Here is a 21,735-nt window from a genome sequence, read left to right as displayed (position 1 = left end):
TAACCAAGTTGTATTAAAATATTTAAATTTTGTTAAGTTGAAGATTGGTGCATAATTTTACCTCTACCTATCACATTATTTCAGAGCTATAAATTACAATATAAATCAAAGACATAATTACGGACAAAATCTTCATTACAATTTCATATATATAATTATTTTCCTCGATAGTTATAATTATGATAATCGATATTTTATTTATATTGTTATGTTTTATTAACTTGTACTTATTATAATATTTATATACAAATTACAAGTGAACATTTTTTGCTTCAATCAAAAGGATTAATAATTCTACAAAAGTATTTAAGTTTATCAATTTTTATTTTTATCAAATATTAGTATAATTTACGACTTATTAAAGATCATCTTATAAAGATAAAAAAAGGTAAAAGTGAAGATAAAACTGCAACAAAAAATAAAATTATAATTTCCCAATATCGTTTGTGTTTAATTTAGTACTACATATTATGATATATCCGGTGATAATATACATTATTTTATGTACCCAACATATTATGCCTTTTATAATCTAATTTTCATATCATGTTATCATAGAATACAATATCAGTGAATATCTAATGTATATTATAGAAAACAGGCCAAAATCAACAGAATTAAATTTTTATAGATTGGAACTTTTTTGTTATAAACTGATATGTAAAATAATATGTTTATCGATATTTTAGGTTGTATCTGACTTTAGTATAAAATGTATAAGCAATTTTATTTGTAAAATAAATTACACAAAATTAGAAAGCAAAAATACCGTATTTTTAATAAGATATTATAATTATTATAAATATAATTGGGTTATTTTTTTTCTTTATATAATTACATTTGTTAATATCCAAGTAATTTAAAGTATAAATATTTTTTTGAAAAACAAAGAAGTAAAAATAGTAAAATGTTGATTATCTATTCAAATCTGCTATATCTTATCATATTTTCTGAACAATAATTTAATTATGTTAAGTATCTAATAATATAATTAATTCATGCTTACTAAAAGTAATACCTACACTACAAAAATTATTTTATCTGTAACTACATATAATATATATTTTGATAAAAAATTTTATTATTATATTATCTTGGGTACAATAATTTTATTGATTAGATAAGTATAAGGTTATATGTTTAAGTATATACCCCATTAAATAGTTACATGACGTAAAAATAATTAATTATACTTTTTAGATGTGTATATCAATGATATAAAATCTAGTCAAAGTAAATACTTATAAGTTATAACACAATAAATTAGAGAAAAATAGGGAAATCATTTTTTTTTTTTTTTTTAATTGTCTTATTCAACTTTTTATTAAGTTTAAGTTACTACTTAAATCTAAACACATGAATTATAATCTTGATTCAATAATATCAATATTAAATAATATTAATTAGGTACACATAATTTTTTTAACTTACTTCTTTTATTATTGGATTGTAAATTTATAACTATAGAATATCTATTATTAGTTATAACTTATAACTTATTGATAATATAATCTGTTAAGCTATAGATTATATAAAGCTACATCAAATAATATATGTATGTAAATACCTATATTTTTTTATAATTAAGAACTTGTATCTATATATACTACATGCACGTAGTAACATACTAATTCAGATTTAAAGAAAGCGGCTAAGTCGATAACTACTCAGCTATTTATGATTATTAATTTTCCTTTTCTGAATTACAACAAAATTGTTTTGACAACATTTTCAGTTTTTATGAAATTGTGTGAAAACAATGTATTTTCTTACACACACATCTCATAGTTCTAATACATTATGTAAATACCTACATGCAGGTAAGATATATTTTAATCATATAAGTGTTGTTTTTTGATACTAGTGTTATACATATTACATACATACCTATATAGACAAGTTGGCTGTGGCTTACGCAGACCATTAAACTTGTACATACTCATGTATATCTTAATACACTGGTCACAAATAGCAAAACGATTTAATGTGTGCTTTAGTGTTCGTTATATAGCATCGTTAAAATGACATTAAATTAATTCATAAAATTTTTTCTACTGTTTTTCACAGACAATATAATTTGTGTACGCGAATAAATATACACCACTTTATTATGTACCTACATTTATGTTAATAATACTAACTATATATACGTGTATCATTTGTTCAAATATAATATACAAGATTATTAGTTTTTGATATTATACTTAGTTATTATTACGACTAGTACCTACACATTTTTTTTTAATTGTTTCTTCTGTCGGGGATCGATCCAAATACCATAATTATAATAAAATCGCTGTGAAATAATTTTTTGCTTTGTTATTCTAAACATTACTATTTAGAACTCCGTGGGAATTTTTTCAAACGATTATTTTGTATGTATAGAAGTGGTTTAACAATATGAAGTAATAAGTAAAATAATATATGTTAGGATTGTATATTTATGTTTCGACCAGCCACATTATAGCATTATATATAGTTTTCACTTATTTCGTTACGACATAACGTGGTGGAACATTATATATTATATTATATTATACACCATATTGGTGCACCGTTGTTATACATGGACGTGATGAAAAAAATTAAAGAAAAAATATCTAGGTCAACTCTATCGTCGTTGTTGTTGTACATCGCGGTGACCCGGTATGCACACAGTAAAGTATAAACATAATTTAGCTAAAGGGCATAAAGACTGAAACAAATTGATGAGGTTGAGCAAAAAATATACGAGTAAATATTGTCGACCCACATTTTCTCGAAAACGACCCTTTTGGTCCGCACCAGACACGCATATATTATTGTTATTATTTTATAACCCTACATGTATAGTTTACCTACAATATAACATGGTTGATTTTTTTCTTGTGCACTAAAATTCCTCCGTCAATATAATCCATTTTAATACTGGGGGTGCAGTATATTATTATTATCATACGTTCCGTCAGTATACTATTCGGATCTGACGATGTGCACATCACCGCCGAGTATGATCAAGTTAGTTTGTAAATTCGTCTTCGATCGTAAGTCTCCACGAACTAGAAGTTCAGGTATGTAAATAAGTGTTTTGAAAAATTAATAATTTAATATATTTAAAATATCTAAAATATAAACACGACGTTGGTTTATTTTTTTGGTGCGAATCATCGTTTTATGTGTTTATACCTTATGTATAGGTACATATTATGTTTTTAATTTTTTCAAAGCACTATCATTTTAAAAAAAATCACGCATACATATATATTTGCAATTTGTTTCAAAATAATATATTCATGAACACGACTTGAAACTTTCAGTTTTACAACGTTGAATCGTATAATTTAACTATGAGTACGTGATATTTATACACGAGTAGATACGTGCGTATTATATATAACACTATATATATATATATATATATATATATATTAGGGTAATTATATACAAGCATGCTCACCCTCTTGTTTCATTTAATAATGTATTTATTAAAATTCCGTTTTTGTAAATTTTTAATTAATAGCAATATTTTAAGGGTTTTAAAAAAAAATACTTAGATTTTGTATAACATTAATAAGTGTTCTTGGCAATATCAATTTCGTTTAAAAATAAATACCTTTATTGTTTATTATAAACTGTTATTGCATGATTTTGTGCAAATATTGATGTATCAAAATCGAAATTATAACGAGTAATGGAGTAGTTTTTGAATTCTTTAACTGTGTACATTAAGGGTATAATAAGTTCATGACAAGAAATTTGCAATATTATGTTAATAAATATACAAGGATTATGATTTAAAAATTTTAATAATTATATATTATTAATCCTTCAAAAATTGTATACATAAATACATAATATCTTTAGTATATAAATTTTTAATAACTCAGATTATCTATTCGTTTAGTTAAATTTTTATTTTAGATACATAAATATTAAAAAAAAAAAATGTTCTGCAAAATTAAAATGTTCACATATTACATGATTCAAAGATCTTATACCAATAATAATACAATTGATCTATTCTGCTAGATACCAAACAATATATTAAAAATAATACTTATTATATTTTTTTATTAATTGTCTACCTGGTTATATAATACGTATAAGTACCAAGACTTTAAAATATAGTATTTTTTGATAATTATTTTATGCATTATTTAATTTTATTAAAAAGACTATATTTTCGACCAATGATTATGTGTAATTGATGTAATTATTGTCAAAGCAAAGAACAGTAATAGTTTAATAGCAGTAATTTATTATAGTAAGTGTGTAAGACTCGATCGAAATGTCAATGACAAAACATTAACACTAATAATACTACGCGATATTAATGCGGACGCTCTGTTGTCGACGTGAAACGGTCGCGGCCGGGTTGCTACGCCCCTGGTACACAACCGTCGCTTACCGCCGCGACTTGTCCGATAGACGTTCCGAGATCCGTTTTCGAGCGGCGGCATCGATTGTGATGCCGACGGCGGCGACGATTGTGACAGCGACCGCGACGGTTCGGCGGCGGACGCCCGGGCGGCGGCTGCCTCACGCGCGCTCCCAGCTCATAGTATCCTGGTACTCAATCCGCGGTAAATGCATGATGGTCGTCGATTCCGCGGCGCCCGCGGCCGGCCACACACGCTCGACTCGCGGTTTCGTCGTCGGGTGTCTGCGGACAAACGACACCGACGCAACCACTGCAAAAAAAGTAATAATAATAATTACAAAACAGTCTTATTGTGATTTTCAGTTGCAGCCGCCGACCGGCCGTCGTTCGGTTACTCGTGGTGATATTTTATACTATCAATCAGTTCATTACCGACGGTTGTTGTTTTTTTTTTTTTTTTTACGCAATTAGAGCAATTAAAAAATTATTATCGTTATTACGATTATTATATCCAACGACCAACGTGTGATGCGCGCCAGATACATTTTATTCGTGTATCACACCTAAATAATATTTATATTGGTCGGCGTCGTGTTCACGTTCTGGAGTTATACATTATTATCGCATGTTGTCTCTCTCGCTCGGTGTCTCGTCTACTCTTTCCCTCGTCGTTTTCGTTCATTTTTTTCGGCAATACCGTTCCGCCCATGCGCCCGCATTTCATTGGCCGCGTCCCCGCCCGGGCCAACACCGCCGAAAAAAAAAACACAATTGCCAAAAAAAAGAGTAGTGCACGCACGCACTGGCGGCCGTGACCGGGCGGAGTGGGCGCTATCGCATTGTTATTCGCCCGCTACAACCGCCGAAAACGTCATCCCTCTACCTAAAATTAAACGCACATTCCACAAAATTATTACGTATACACACGCCAGTGCACGACGCGGCCTACCCCCGAAACCGCCACGTTCGCTTTATCGCTCATCGACTCCGAATTATTGAATGTAGATATAATACGCGCCTACCTATAATACCTATAATACCTATTATTAAGTATTCCAAATCGCGCGTTCTATTTCGTCGATCATTTCCAGCACAGTTGCGACGGCCGCAGATCTCGGGGTAACTCGTAATTAATAATATCAGCGATTTTCTGAACATTTTGTCCGTGAGCGATTTCAAATTTTTCGTGGTATACGCGAAACGCGAAAATCGATCGGGACAGCGGCGGCGTCGGACAATGCGATTTCGCATCGGCAGCGGCGGCGGTGGCGGCGACGAATGCATTTATAACCAACGTGAAGTGCATCTGCGATGCACCGGCGTGCCAGCGGTATGGGCTGTGCGGCGGCGGGAGGGAAAAAATACGACCGCTTCGCCGTCACCGTCGCTGCAGTCTGCGCGAGCGGTGCACTCCGACCCAGCTAGAGAAAGACAAACGGGCGGCGGCGGCGGCGCGTGACCGCCTTGGCCGCCCGGACATACTGTGCACAACGTCATACGCGTGTCCGTGTACGAAACCAGGGCCCCATGGTTGAGTTGCGCGGTCTGAGGGGATATTTTTCTTTATTCATTCGCGAGATCGTTCCGCGCGTGACGTAATAATAATAATAATTACCTATAATAATATGTTTGCGTTTTTTCGCCTCTCGCTACCTCCGCCGCCGACGAAGCTCGCGTAATGACAATGGCGTTATTATTTTATACTACTTATCAGTATCGTTGTTGGTTGGTTACATTACGTATATATAATATGTTATCAATAAATCGCGATGGGCTGTGGCGATGTTTTAGTAGGTACCTATATATATTATTATAAATTATAATTTATAATATATGTATGGCACAAATGTAGTCAGTGCAGATCATAATAAAATGACATCATCGGTGAAATTACATTATTTGAATTTATTGAAAATTTTCACGAAAATACCTAGCTCCTATTTTCATTTAATCGTAATATATCATATTTATAATATCTATGAATCATATAGGTATATATGTTTCAAAATGTATACAATATATAATTAATTATATTATACTCATAAGAAGTGAGTATCTACTATACCTACCTACTAAAAGTAATGACTAAAATGTTGATTGAAGACTTACATGATAAATAATTTATATTAAATTAATATTAAAAATTATTATTATTTCAATTTATATATGGGTCTACTATGTACTATATGTACCTACCTATAGATAAATTATAAAATATAAACTATGCTATTTATAAAACCTATATTATATACTATGGACGTGAGGTGATAATATAAAAAATATTTTAAGAAGCCGAGTTTTATAGATAATTGGCAAAAATACAAAAATTACAGATTTAGAAGTTTTAGTAACATTATTGCAATATAAATTATGATAACAGTCTATATATTTTATGATAATTATTTGTGATAGTATAATAAAACATTTAAGTACACAACAGATATAGTATTTATAATTTAAATTATGTTTGTACTCCGTAAATGGTGACAATCATAATTTTATTCCGACGTATTTACTAAACATATGTTGTGTAGGTATCTTAAGATGTACAAATTGAGTTAGTTAATAAAATAATGATATTAAGTATTTATACTGAGTATAAACAGTAAATCCTATCATTAATTATTAAAACTTAGATTTAGGTATACCCTTAGTAATTGGGCTTTTACAATAAGTAACACATATTATACTATATATATAGTATTGTAGTATTGTATTTCGTACTATTAAACTTGTAATCACTTGACACACTATTACGTCTTCTCCAAACACAAATTATTTTGATTTCCATTTTAGATTAAATTTTAATTTTATTAAAATAATATATATATTATGTGTTGAAAATAAAATTAACTTATAGATGCATAATTATAATGCGTCATCAGAATAAAGAAAATAAACAGACCTTTTACTATACCTTATTTGAAATGTAATTATTATTTAACCTTCATCATATGTTAAATTTATTACAAAACCAATCATATTTTTTTATAATTTAGATTTTAAATTGATAAAATTCAATTATAGTATTGTATGATATTTCATGTAAGGATAAAAGTGTACAAACTGTACCTATTACAAATTATAAATATATATATATATATATTCATATATTATATATTATGTCTCTCAGCGCATATCATACAAACGTCGCTTGAACAGCATTGTTCAATGTCAAGCAAATTGTTGTTTACGAGACAGCGTAAAAATTATATTTGTCATTGTACAATACAATGGTTTTCATATACTATATAAGCATAAATATACGTGCATCGTGTTTATATATATATATATATAAGTTCGCGCGTGTTTGTACCCATCGCCAATTGCAGCGTATAGGCTGAGTGCATATATATAATATGTGTTTCCCCTATTGAAGTTTAAAAGTAACATACAAAACAATACTCACCTTCGATTTGTAATCACTTATCACTTGCGTAGCATTTAATTTCATCAATTTATATTATTAAATTTAATTAAAAAATTAAACGCTCTTTCTTATATGTGTCTATTCATGACATATTATAGCTGGTGTATTAGTTTATGGAAAACATAATTAAATACATTATTAATTATTATTGTAATGGATTTTCATCCAAATAATATACACGCTGTTTAACACAGTAAAACAATATTTAGTATACATATGACAAATATAGTGTTGATCATACAGTTCGTGAAATTTTTATAGATCATAAATAAACTTATCAAATATGCTTTAAGCAATCTATAATCTGTACCTATATATAATGAACATAAATTTTATTTTTATGATATTAACATAATTAATGTATTAATCAGCATGTCAAAACAATATGGTACCTATATGGCTATTGGCTATACATATATAATATCAGTGGTACCTCAAACAAGTAAACTATAAGAAATAAATTATCAACAAAGATAATAATTAAAATATTATGGCTTATCGCAGCTTAATAGCTAGAATAGCTAGAGTACAATAATAAATTGCTATACTTAATAAAATTAGACGATTAATATTTATTTTATTTGGAAATAATTTAAATTATATGATAATTCTAAATGTTTTATTTTTTATAAAATTAATATTTCTGTTTATGATAAATATAATGAAGATATAAATTAATTAACCGTCATTATTTTTTTTATTTTTTAATAAGATGTTATATTTTCATAGATTCACCAAGCATACTTACCTCATTTTTTTCTACAATACAGTTAATTAAAACCTGATTTTTAAATTAAAAATATATTTAAAAATCACATCTTAAAATGTTTGGGATTTTTCTACGCTACCAAGAGTGTCCTGTAGAAATACAAAATTCTGTTATTTTTATGAGAATGCACTTATTTTCAGCTGCATATTATTTAGTAGATAATTTTTATAAACAATTTGAGATATAGAGATCAAAGAATAATAAGTAGTTTTTAGTTACATAATTTTGTTTACTAAGGATAATACAAGTCCGTATTAGTGGTGAATGACTTGAAAATTATATTAAGTAATTAATATTAATCTATAAACATTTATAATTTGTAAAAAAGATTAAGGTATGGGTTCGAATCTAACTTCTGAGGTTGTAGGGGCTCATAAATACGGCAGGATATAACAACAATACACAAGTACATTATAATATTTGAGATTTTATTAAGACGGGGCACGATGCGCCTGTGTGCATAACTAAACTAAAACAAATAAAAATAATAATAATAATAATCACACAGTATTACAAAGTGCGTTATCAATTAATAATAATATTACCTGCACACTAGCACACTAGTATATAGTAAATACTTGGCTTGATTTTAATAAATTAAATTTATATTAGAGTAAAACAATTTTTAATGACTTATCTTTAAAGTATTTATAAGTACAAAAATGTTGATACTATACTGATAAACTATATAATATAGTTAGCTATATATTATATTATACTATATAATATAATATATACTTTTTCAAATTTTGAATTAGGGTTATCAGTATTTAACAAAAAAAAAATAAAATATATATATATATGTATGTATATACCCACCAATATTTAACATAGCGAAAGAAAATCAGGATTTGAATAAAGAGAATAATTTATTGAATACATTACCGTATACTTTATCTTTTTACATAAAAATGTGGTTTATTCAAAAAACGTGTAATATATATTATATATATATATACCAAATCTCACTTTGTTCGGTCTTATACGATACGCCATATTATAATATATTATAATTCTTAGAAACATTGTTGTATACCTAATCTGTATATATACTGTATTAAAATAAAAAAAAAGAACAAATAATGTAAATTCTGTCTCTTCTCTCGCAATCCCACGTATTAAAATATTAAATAATAAATATGTGTATATTAAAGTCGTCGCGCAGCACCATCGTCATCATCCGCTGCGGGGCGCAACCGAAAACGTCTATAAATATGTAAGTTATAAAACCTATGTAGGATCTACATGCAATAATATATTGTAAATTTTTTTGTAATATAATACACCGTATTTCTGTTAGTATATTATCTACGAATATATTAAGGTACCGGGTTCGTATTTATACTATCACATCATAATTTAATCCGAAAAAAAGATTCACAGTCAAAAAGTCGTATTTTGTGTATATATATGTATATATGTGTAATATAATATTTATAATATATACTAATATACTTATATACTATATATTATATATATCTGCCTGTTGGATTATAATAAAAATTCCGAATTTTGTTATTAAGATAAAAATAAAAAAACTGGGCGTATCCATTCGCCGCGAACGTCAAACTATCCGTATCCCACAGAGATATAATTATATACATATCATATATATTTGATATATCTGTAATATTTAATACATGAGAGCCGCTCATTTCCTATTATCTATATACCTACATAGTACCTATACCTATAAATGGCTATCTATATAATATTATTATTATAATATATACCTACGCCTGTCGTGTGTTATTTATCAATTTATTATTATTAGAGGTGATTATAGGTGTGTGTGTGTGTGTGTGTGTGTGGATATATATTGCAGTGAATCTTATACTTATATAAGCGTATTATTTTACCCTAAAACTTTTTTGGAATGGAAAAAAAAAAATACACCATTCGTAAGCCGGAACGTAAATCACGCGATCTTGCCAACACGCGATGTGTACCCCTCTCTTTCCAATGTTTAATAATAATAATAATATACACGTATAATGATGTTTGCTTCAATAACCACGTGTTATTACTTATTATATATACCTACAACACGTTTAAAAATAGGTATAATATATATTTTAGGAGTATACGATTGCTAATAATTTATTAAAAACACAATTTTATGAATTTACAAAGTATAAAGACACAAATATAATACGATGGGTGCTCGCGTGAAGGGTATGTACATATATGGTAGGTATATGCGAGGATTTTATACGATCGACAAGTTATTGGTGAAATATTGTAATTTTGTTTCATGTTGTAAACGAAACGCTGCACGCCTTGGACCAAACAATTTTATCGAATGAAAACGCGTTTTTGTTGTTAATTTTTCGTATATACGTATAATAATATATAACCTATAGGTATATAAATATATATATAATAATACGCAATATAATATAATAATATGTGACGATCAAACGGGCCGGGTGAATAAAGTGACTAGCCGCCGTATGTATATACAACGAGATTATTATAATATATAATAATTTATGTTGTGCAATGATATAGGTACGTTGTATGCTATTGATGCGTGTTTGACTTTGTAACATACAATATATACGTATGATATATTGATATATATGTACGATGTTCGTGTCAAAAGTCGTAAATTCCCAGGGCCACCGAATTTCACGTGTCCGGTGATGGTATGTATAGGTATGTGACAAAGATATGTGTTTATGGGTGTTTAGTGTTTACCAATATATTATATACAATATTGCATACGAATTATTTTGTTGTAATAGACGATACACGATTCTGAGAAAATGCGTTTATGCGTTAGCGATATATTATAATAATTTTTATTATGCGACGTCTATACGCGCGTATATGGTAGATGTATTATTTATAGGAAGGTATTATAACATGCCTAAGCTTAAATGTGTTATACATATCATATGTGTGTGAGTGTGTGTGTGTATTATAGATAAACTATATCATGTGCACGCTTACATATATTGTTTAATCCGGTATGAATTATTATTATATATACGCTCTGAAATCCATTAGGTATTCATTAATTTTTTTAATATTTATTATTTTAAACATAATTATTTATTTTTGCGTGAGTCCATATCATAATGAATTGTCAGTTTATATTTTGTATAGGTAAAAGATAATACATTGCAATTATTATATATTATATAATATAAGTAGGTACACATAATATTAAAATATATGTATATATAATATATATTAATATTTTATACGTTGTATGCAATTTATATACTAATATACGTACCTATGTATTTAATAAATATATAGTTGCCTTTATCATAAAACTGTATGAATATAAGAAACCTATTATATTAGTACCTACATAAAATAATGGCCATAAAATGCAGGGTATATAATTGTACGCGCCATGCGGGTACAAAGACTAGATAGAATTTCATGACTTTAAATTTATTCTTTTGAAGTACTTATATAAATTATCAATAATAATACTAAATGACAAGTAAATGATTTATGATAATATAACGCGTATATATTATTTGACAAACTATACGTAACCAAGTTATAACTAGGTTCATTCAAAGCTGCTTGATGCATGAACTCAGATAATAGATAACTTAGCTCGTACGCTTCCACGCCACGATAAGGTATGTTCAATTAAGGAATAGAATATGTATCTACCAAAACACAAAAAAAAATATATATTGATATTTACAATGTGAAATAATCACCGCTATCATAATTTTTCTTGAGCATATTCATCGGGCAAAACCTACCTGTGATACCACAATCTCCATTTCCAACTAATCATTAATAGTTCATTTACTTGTTATATATTATTTTTTTTTTAGTTAAAATTCATTTTAACTGATTTTAGAAATCTAATATCCGATTTGGATAAAATATAGTATAACATTATTGATAGTATAATTAAAACTGTTCAATTTATGACACAAATATATTTATATACCCATAAACAATATTTTAAATGTATAACCTACCTACGCATTACAGAAAATGTTGAAATGTTCATTGCATTATATATGGGTATATCATTGGCAACGCTACGGGACTGGGTGGCAGTATTGTGCAAAACAGTTCTCACCCGTTTCCGGTTTTTTTGAACAGAAAAAAAGGTATATTATTGGCAAACATTATTTAAAATTTAAATTAAAGGTAGATATTATATATACCTATATATATATATATATATATATATATATATATATATATATATAATATGTCACATCCATATCATGCGTAATTGTACGTTTTGCGAAATAGATAAATTTTATACTCATTTTGTTAAATGAAAATACGCTTTATTTCTATTTTGTGTAATTCTGCTATTTGGACAAAATTTTACGAAATGAATACCTATAAGCTATACATAACGGAACTATTTCCATCATCTAGACAAACACTTAGCGTAATAATATTTATAATTATATGTAGATATATCAAAACTATATATTATGAACTATGCTCTGTATAAAATGAATTACCTTATATAAGATACTTAAATCAAAATAACTATATATTTCTATAATATTCTGGTATTTTAGATTATAAAGATTATAGTAATATCTACTATAGTGATCGTATAATGACTAGCAGCTGGTATAATGTAAAATTATCGCCGTACCTATCTACCGTAGTTTATCTATACTTATCGAATAGTTGGTCAACTCGCGTTGCTGTCTATTCAGTTCAGAAACTATTTTGTTACCAGCTATCTTAAAATTTGTAATTACTTATATAGTGTCCTAGCTGTTTGTTTATAATAATATTTCACAAATTTTTCAACTAAATGGAAGCGTTTAACATCTACATTTTAAATTGGAGATTGTGCGATCATTTCAATTACTAAGTTGAATAGATGTCCGTCGGATCCAGTGAACATTATTGTAATAGTGGTTAATTAAAAAAATGATATGAGCCAATTGGGAACTGAAATCGGAGTTATTAAAAATTGGTCGATGTAGGAAGTTTACAACCGGCTTCTTCGAATTTTATCAAACTAAAGCAAATAAAATATAAAGTTGAGAAAACGTTAAAACAAACTATTTCTTCTTTAACGGGAGGACAAGGTATATTTTCTTAGTTACTATTTTAAAAGCAAATGCCAAACAAAACTAAAGTATGCTTATTTTAAGGCCAACTTAAAATTAAATTCTTCATATCATAATTCATAATAATTATATTATCTATGTTTAAACAAATAATAGATATAAATAGTTCAAAACTCATAATTTTCACATTTCATTATATTTATATCTAGTTAATAATTTTCATAATTATTAATTCATTATGATATTCATAATATAATTATATTATTATTCTGTTCTATGTTCAATATAATAAAAAATATGATTATGAATATTGTTACACTAAGTATTTGTCCATACGACGGAACTAGTTCCGTTATGTGTAGTTTAAATATATCCATTCCATAAAATGTTGTCCACATAACGGGAATTATCTACGCGAAGTGGAAAAAAGCGTTTCCACTTCGCGAAATGGATATAAACTTTGTCTATTTCGCGAAATCTACAATTACGCGACATGAATGTGACATATTATGCGTTATTATTATTATATAGCAATATAGCATAGGTACCTATACGCTGTATGTTATAATAATTGTAATGTATAGTTTATTATATTATATAGGTACTATAATTTTTGTCACGTTTTCAAGTATTTCATTGATGTTATATTGGTATTAAATACATTTTTTATTATTAATTAAATTATTTTTGAAAATAATAGTAGTGCATATTATATAATGAATAATATGCCTATATTACTCGTACTATAAAGATGCACATAGATATATAGATATAAATAGTGTAGGCGTATGTTATAAATTATATATTTAAGGCATAGGTATAATAATAGGTATATGTGTATACCTACACAATATAGATACATACAATTATGGGTACCTAACTTAACTTAACTATATATTGATTGCACCTAAGTATATGATAACATTATTTTCCTTCATATATTTTGATTTATAATTTACAAAATACGAAAAATAAACACAAGTTATGTATCTATAGTTAACATATAATAAAGCAAAAAAACGATTTAAATATAAATCACACATATTCCATCGCTTCAAAGTATTATTGTATCTACATATATTATACAGGTGATGTATACACATATATTATTTTGCCTGTGGTTTTTATACTTGATTTTACATGTGAATATAGGCGATTTTTAATACACCTGTTTAGTACATATTATTTCGATGTATAATTATTAATTATTTTAAATAAGTAATATTATTATTAGTCGTATCGCCATAGTTTGTGGGGTCTATAGCCTATAGGGTTCAAGACGTTTCATCCCGCGAATGTCACTGTATAAGTTTAAAGAGGAGTAAAAGGAATTTTGCTGCTGGAAATCGATATACGCTGTGCGGCGTGTTTTGGAAGAACGATTTTTTTTTTCTTGTGGGTAAAAAGTAAAAACGAAAATAAATCGGTCCTCTTGGCGGCTGCTACATTCCCCGTCGACTTCTTTACGAATGGTAGTGAGGAGGGGAGGGGGAAATACCATCCACCACGATAGACGGGGATGGAGTGCGGGTCGGCGGCCATCGCCCCCGGGGCGACACCCATGACCGTCGCCATTGGTCGTTAGGCGGTCGGTGCAAGTGATGTGTGTGCGTGTGTGTGTGTGTGCGTGCGTACGCGTGTGCGGCACGTTTACTCGCGTTCGTCTGTGTACAGTCTATCATCCGGGAACGGAAACTGTTCCGAAGAGGGTCGCTAGTAAAAGGATAAAACAAAATGTGTATTACAATATTATAATATTTAAATTATAACAGCCCTGGCACGGTATGATGTACTCATTCGTATGCTTTTGAAAAATCTTAGGTACACGATTATTTTATTTTTCTGTTCCGTCGTATGCGGTTGTATTTTTTTTATAAATAATAAACTATTTTACACTTGAACACCTATATAATATTGTGTTTCGATTTGGTCCTAGTTATAATATGCACACCGTGTTTGTACTTACGATTTTTTTTTTATTTCGTTTATGGAAAATTTATAGACAGCATCTATATAATTTTATTGGTTATTAAATATTTTTGTTGATATACGCACAAACGGTGCAGAGTTAATTTATTATACTTCTGTCAAAGTCTTTTAATAGTGTCACGAATTTTAAAACTATAATTATTATTATTTAGTAGATCTTTATAGATGTATATATTGATTATTTTAATCGTAGCTGCAGATATTGTTCATGGTACTATTAATAACATTCTAATCTAATTAAAATATATCATATAATTTCTTATTAAATTGTATAATTATAGGTATGCTACTAAAGTTTTAGTCAAAGTTGCGTCGAATGTTTATAAAAATGATTATTTTCAAAAATTCCATATGTTCATATAAAATAGCTACAGTGCTCAACCTAATTTAACCTTCGCAATTTTCGTACAATGCACATATATACCTACTATTATATATATATATATATATATATATAGTATACTAAAGAATAAAGATGTATACTTTCAGTGACTAGCGATGGGTATAAGTCTGTCAGGGACTCAGATAATGTCAGTTGAGATTGCTGCTACAGCAACCTCGTAATTACCTCGGCTTATATATACAACACACTCTCACAATTCTCGGGAATTATTTCGCTCTGTATAAAATACACAATCCTAAACGTGATGACGAGGACGAGGACCGTGTGGTTTTATGGTTTGAGTGCGTTTGTAGCTCAGTATAAATATATATATATATATATATAAATACGCATTTCTTCTATAGATATAGTATTTTTGTATATTTATATATACGTTTACTCTTCTCCATCTTTCGCAACCCGTCATACGATAAAACTGCGATCTCCAGTCGGCAGCAGTAGCAGATCGCTATTTAGTCGAATTTCGATTTTTATACAATCGCAATAAATCTGCATGTGTTTATATAATATATTACAGTATAAATATATAAACAATGATGCCGACTGTATAGTATATATGTATACTATATACTATATATATTAATTTTATAAAGCAAATAATATTATTTATTGAGTATTTATAATGTATAATAGGTTAATATAGATTATAAACTGTTTTCATAATAAGTTGGTAAACATGATGTATAAAATGTCTATGTATTCATTTAATTATAATAGCGTATCGTTCTAATATTAAAAAAAAATAATAATTACATCAATTTTTTGTTTCACATCAAAAAAAAAATATTGTTGCAATAATATTTTACTTAAGACAAAAATCTTTTTTTTATATTTTTACGCACCTACCTATAGATGATTAATTTATTATTTATTTGTTATCGATTATGAACGCAAGTGGCGTATGTATAATATTAACATATTCATATAAATTTACGCATATATTATTTAGAGGCTAGTTATATTATTGCTTCACATCGTCATTGAACACTATTAATTTTTATACATATAATATAATATGTAATATTTTATTTCACCCATCAGCCAGCAGGTGTAGGTACGATGCAGTTATATTACCAGTTTTGTAAATATTAATAAAAAATACCTCAGACTTTACTTTGTTAACTCACTGCATATATAGGACATAAGTAACTTATAAGTCTTTAAACATAATATAGGTATATACTATATAGTATAGACAAAATCAATATTTACTCGTCAGATATTGGAAAAAATTGTGAACAAAATAAAAAACTGCAGCCTTTTAGCCTTTAGGTACTAATATAATATTTAAGTGTGCATGCAAGAATAGCGTTGTTGAGAACTTATTCTTATATCTGCAGGTTATATCTATATCATAATATATATCAATAAAAATTGTATATTTAAATGCATATATAATATTCTCATATATCGTATTTAGGTTGTGGTATAATATTATGTAACTAAGGAAACGTTCTTATGGTCACTGTAGTAGGTAGATATACGACGTATCGATTTATTTTGATGAAAAATTCTATTTCGGAAAATTCACACTAAATAATAATATACATCAAAATATAAGTATTTAAAAACATGAGATGCATATACCTATACCTATCTAAAACGACTTATTAGGCTGTATCTATGTATAGTTTACGTGTATTTATATTAAAAAAAAGTATATCTACTGATTTTATGTAAATAGAAGTAATACCTCAAGGAAAATGGCGTCTAGACTACGGCGTGTGTGTATACATGTGTGATGTAGCAGCGTGTTTATAATATTATAATAGACCACATTTGTTAACGTTCATTAATATACCTTATATCGTCACTGCTACAACATAGACGTTTATGGTTATATATATATATATATATATATATATATAATGTTTCCAAATGTTTGGGTTAAAACTTATTTTCCTTCGTTTGTTCTGTATGCTATACATTTTTCCACTCGAAATTTCCATCCTCCGCATGTGCAGCTGCAACACCGCGTCTGTGTTTTTTTTTACACACAATAATGATATCGTAGCGAAGGCGATCGATGATCGAGGCGTCCGTGTCAATCATCGCCGCCCGTATGGTAAATATGTATACATGTATATATTATATTATACATAGTACGTCGGGGTCCCTCGTATATTATTATATGACGCGTGTAGTTGTAGAGTATAATAAATAGTGTAGCATAGATTGTCGGTCGACCGCGCCACACACGCGCCCGAAAATAAATTCAGACGGTTTTCATTTTCGAATGGGACATTTTTAATACATATATCATTCGTCACTGCATGTGTCGCAAGACGATTTGGAACGACAGCCGTCCCGCAGCAGGATAAATACGCGTTTCTCCCCTATACAGTATAGGTATATGCATACGCATACATATACACGTGTTTTATATTTTAATCACCATCACGAGACGCGTTTACAACTATAGATGATATATATTATAATTATGTATACGGGAAAGGCGGAGATTCGTCTCTACTACGGCGGCCTTAGCGATGGGGCCACTAATGCTTACGCATTTTGAAAACCAACAGAAGCGGTGATAGGGGAAGAGGATGAGAGATGCAAGATGGCCCGCACACGAAGCTCAGATTACCATCACTTAAATAATATATATATGATATATATATATTAATTATTTTAATGATACAAAAATTATATATATACGTAGTTATTAATATACAAAGTTAGAGGTACCTATAGATAAACAAAATTTTCTAGATAGTATAAAATGTGTATATAAAATACTTATATATTATTTTTTAATATGAAAAAAAGACAAAAAGTGAAAATATGAAACAAAAGTCAAAACTAACTAAAAGTTACAAGATGAATACATAATGTGCAGGTTATAAAGATTCATGTATTTTATCATTTCTTTTAAAAACATTTATGATTTTTTTTTGTCCTACCTGCTAAATTTAACATCTATGATGAATTAAAAATTATAATATTTACTTAAGTGAGTTATGACTTTATGTTTACGAATTTATATGATTCTCCGTTCTTACAGGCTGTATATTATAACCTGTAGTACTTAGCTATAATATGTTTTGTAATATAAACAAATGCAGTTAATTTGGTGACATGTTGAAAACGACAAGACAATTCATGACCATTTAGCACAACGAAAATTGTTTTCGTTCTTAAATCTTAAAAAATGTAATGAAATACATTTAAACAACGTTTGATGTTTTAGGTAGGAGTATTAAATCTGTAAAATATCACGGATCATTTAAATAAGCAAGTTCTCTGTCGACATTTAATTTATATTTTTTTATATAACAATCTCTGAATAAAACAAATTTATTTACATTTTATGTTTAACTTTAATGCACATATACATTATAACTTTTAATTAATTACTCATTATAATATACATATATATTTAATTAATATCAAATAATTAATCACAAAAACATTTGTTTAGTTGAAATTATTTTTAAATAATAATATATTTATATGAAAACATATAAACATTTTAAACATTAAATACATTTACTCATGCGTTATGAAATTTAATAAAATATTATAAATCATATAAGCAATAAAAAAAAAAAAACCACTTATATTCCTGTAACCTGTATTAATGACTTTAAATTGTTGGTATAATTTAATATAGTATCATTTGCGCACTGACTCTGGTGGTAATACAGTTTGATCGAATTAATATCCGAGACGCACATTATAGACCCCCAACAGAAAGTTCTGGGTAATCCAAATTTCCCAAGCCAGAAACTTTTTATTGTAGTTTTGAACTCTTCATTGTTCGGTTTGTACTAAAGTTTCCTCCTACTTAATTTTAATCGATCAAGAAGTATAAAGGATTTTACTAATTATACTTAAAGGCTACGTCTAGACTCGTCTTTAACTAATAAAGTTTAAGAACTGGCTCAAGCTGGCTCTTGGCAGATCTTAGATATCAAATATCTAAGCCCACAGTATCTCCTTTTCTATAATGGTATAGTGGAGAATGTGTCATTGAGGGTGAACTTAAATCTGCAGTTTTTCAAATGAAATTTAAAATATCTGAAAAACATGGTTTTAGAAATCAATAATTATAGGTTTAATATGTATTTATTATTATTTAATTATTAAATAAATAATATGTGATAATAACTACGATTTTTTCCTTACACTATTACTCCCTACATTTTCCCTACGAAAATCGTCAGCGTAAAATCAAAATACCTAAGTAATAATAACGGTTTGCTGTTAAATAAATATTATTAATTTTCAGTTAGACGATTGGAATATATAACATGTATGAATATTTTATTTTCTCGTAAAAAAAGGACTTTTGCTCCCCTGGTTGCTTCATTCGCAAGCTCCCGGATGTAATTAGTTTAAAATAACAATGTATCTGTGTTTGTAATGTGAAGCAATACGCGTTGGTAGGAAATACCACTGCAATCGTATAATATATGTATATGTGTGTGTGTGTATTTATATATATAAACACACACACACACTCACATATATATGTATATATATATCTAAAAACATGATACGAGGGGTCTGTTTTTAATTAGTGCCCGTCCCACGGATTCCAGCAATTGTGCAGTGCGAAGCGGCGTTTCCCGCGAGGGATTACAGCCGACGGGCTTTTCGGTAAAACGACGTGGTTCTTCGTGGAGCTATATGTATATACTGTATTATTCGAAATTAAAATTTACTCTCGAGTAGAGCGATAAAACGGCTTTGGCTATATATTGTATAATATACACTGCACCATAGCTATATTGGGACCCACGTCTGTACAAGTGCTCGCGATTGTGGACCCCTGCACGCAGGAAATTAAACTACCCCGCGTGAGAAGGCTGTGATATATCTCAACCCTATGTTTTTGTGTATATAAATATAAATATATATATATATATATATATATATATATATATATATATATATATATATATATGTGCGTATATACCTATGTGTATTTTATATATGCGTGGCACGTATATAGCATACAATACATATATTATGTGTGTGTATTGCGACGTTCCGTGTTGCGTACGTGTGTGTACATTCGTGTATACAAAATTTAATTTCTAATAATGTTCGTTGTTGTGTTTCATTTTAGATACGGCTAAGACATAGAGCAGAGAGACCACCGCCGTGAGCGAGAGGGTGAATAGCCGCATCAACCGACGAACGACCACAGATTTCTGTACGAAGCCAATGTAAACGCCTAATCGTGGACTCCCAACTTCAGTCAAGTTATTTTTCAAACAGGTAATGCAATTTCTTTGTATATACCCACATATATTTATTGTATTATTTATAATGTCCTGTTCAATTGTATAGAGTAGATATAGGAAACCTTAAATAAGATCGATATGCTGAAATGTGTGGTATAATATGTATAATGCACTAAATTATCTAAAGGTTAAGAGTGTTATTATATAGTTGTTTGTAACCTAGAATTCAAAACTGCAATATGAGTATACACTATATATACGTTACACGTATATATGTTACACATATCTATATTTAATATGTACTATATATTTTTAAATGCCCGTTTTTGAATTCAAACTCATGAATTTAAATAATTAAAAAAAAAGATTGGAAAATTCTTAAATAATATTGAATAGTTTTGTTGAAAAGAATTCATGTATTATATATTTTTATTACAATAAATTATGTGTATGTTTTTCTCGTTGACAAGACTGGTTTTTTAAGATTCTTATCTATTGTAAAATTAAAATATTTAATATTATAATATATTATATGCGTATAGCTACGCAATGTACACAA

General features: G+C 28.3%; 1 protein-coding gene across 2 annotated transcripts in view; it reads left to right on the top strand.

Moving 5' to 3' along the window:
• Positions 1-21,735, top strand: part of LOC112594397 (homeobox protein abdominal-A homolog) — a 75,138-nt gene that overhangs the window by 32,592 nt on the left and 20,811 nt on the right. Inside the window, exons 1-2 of one of the 2 annotated variants that reach the window (XM_025339169.1) lie at positions 2,964-3,050; positions 21,059-21,210. The gene's annotated coding sequence lies outside the window, so the exon portion shown is untranslated. Of the gene's footprint in view, positions 1-2,963; positions 3,051-21,058; positions 21,211-21,735 lie in introns of those variants that run through there. The other variant, XM_025339163.1, reaches the window with a different exon arrangement.

The sequence above is a fragment of the Melanaphis sacchari genome, unplaced genomic scaffold (assembly GCF_002803265.2).
Source record: "Melanaphis sacchari strain LSU unplaced genomic scaffold, SCAv2.0 Contig0_pilon_pilon, whole genome shotgun sequence".
Classification (NCBI taxonomy): domain Eukaryota; kingdom Metazoa; phylum Arthropoda; class Insecta; order Hemiptera; family Aphididae; genus Melanaphis; species Melanaphis sacchari.
This window is presented reverse-complemented; position numbering and strand designations above follow the sequence as displayed.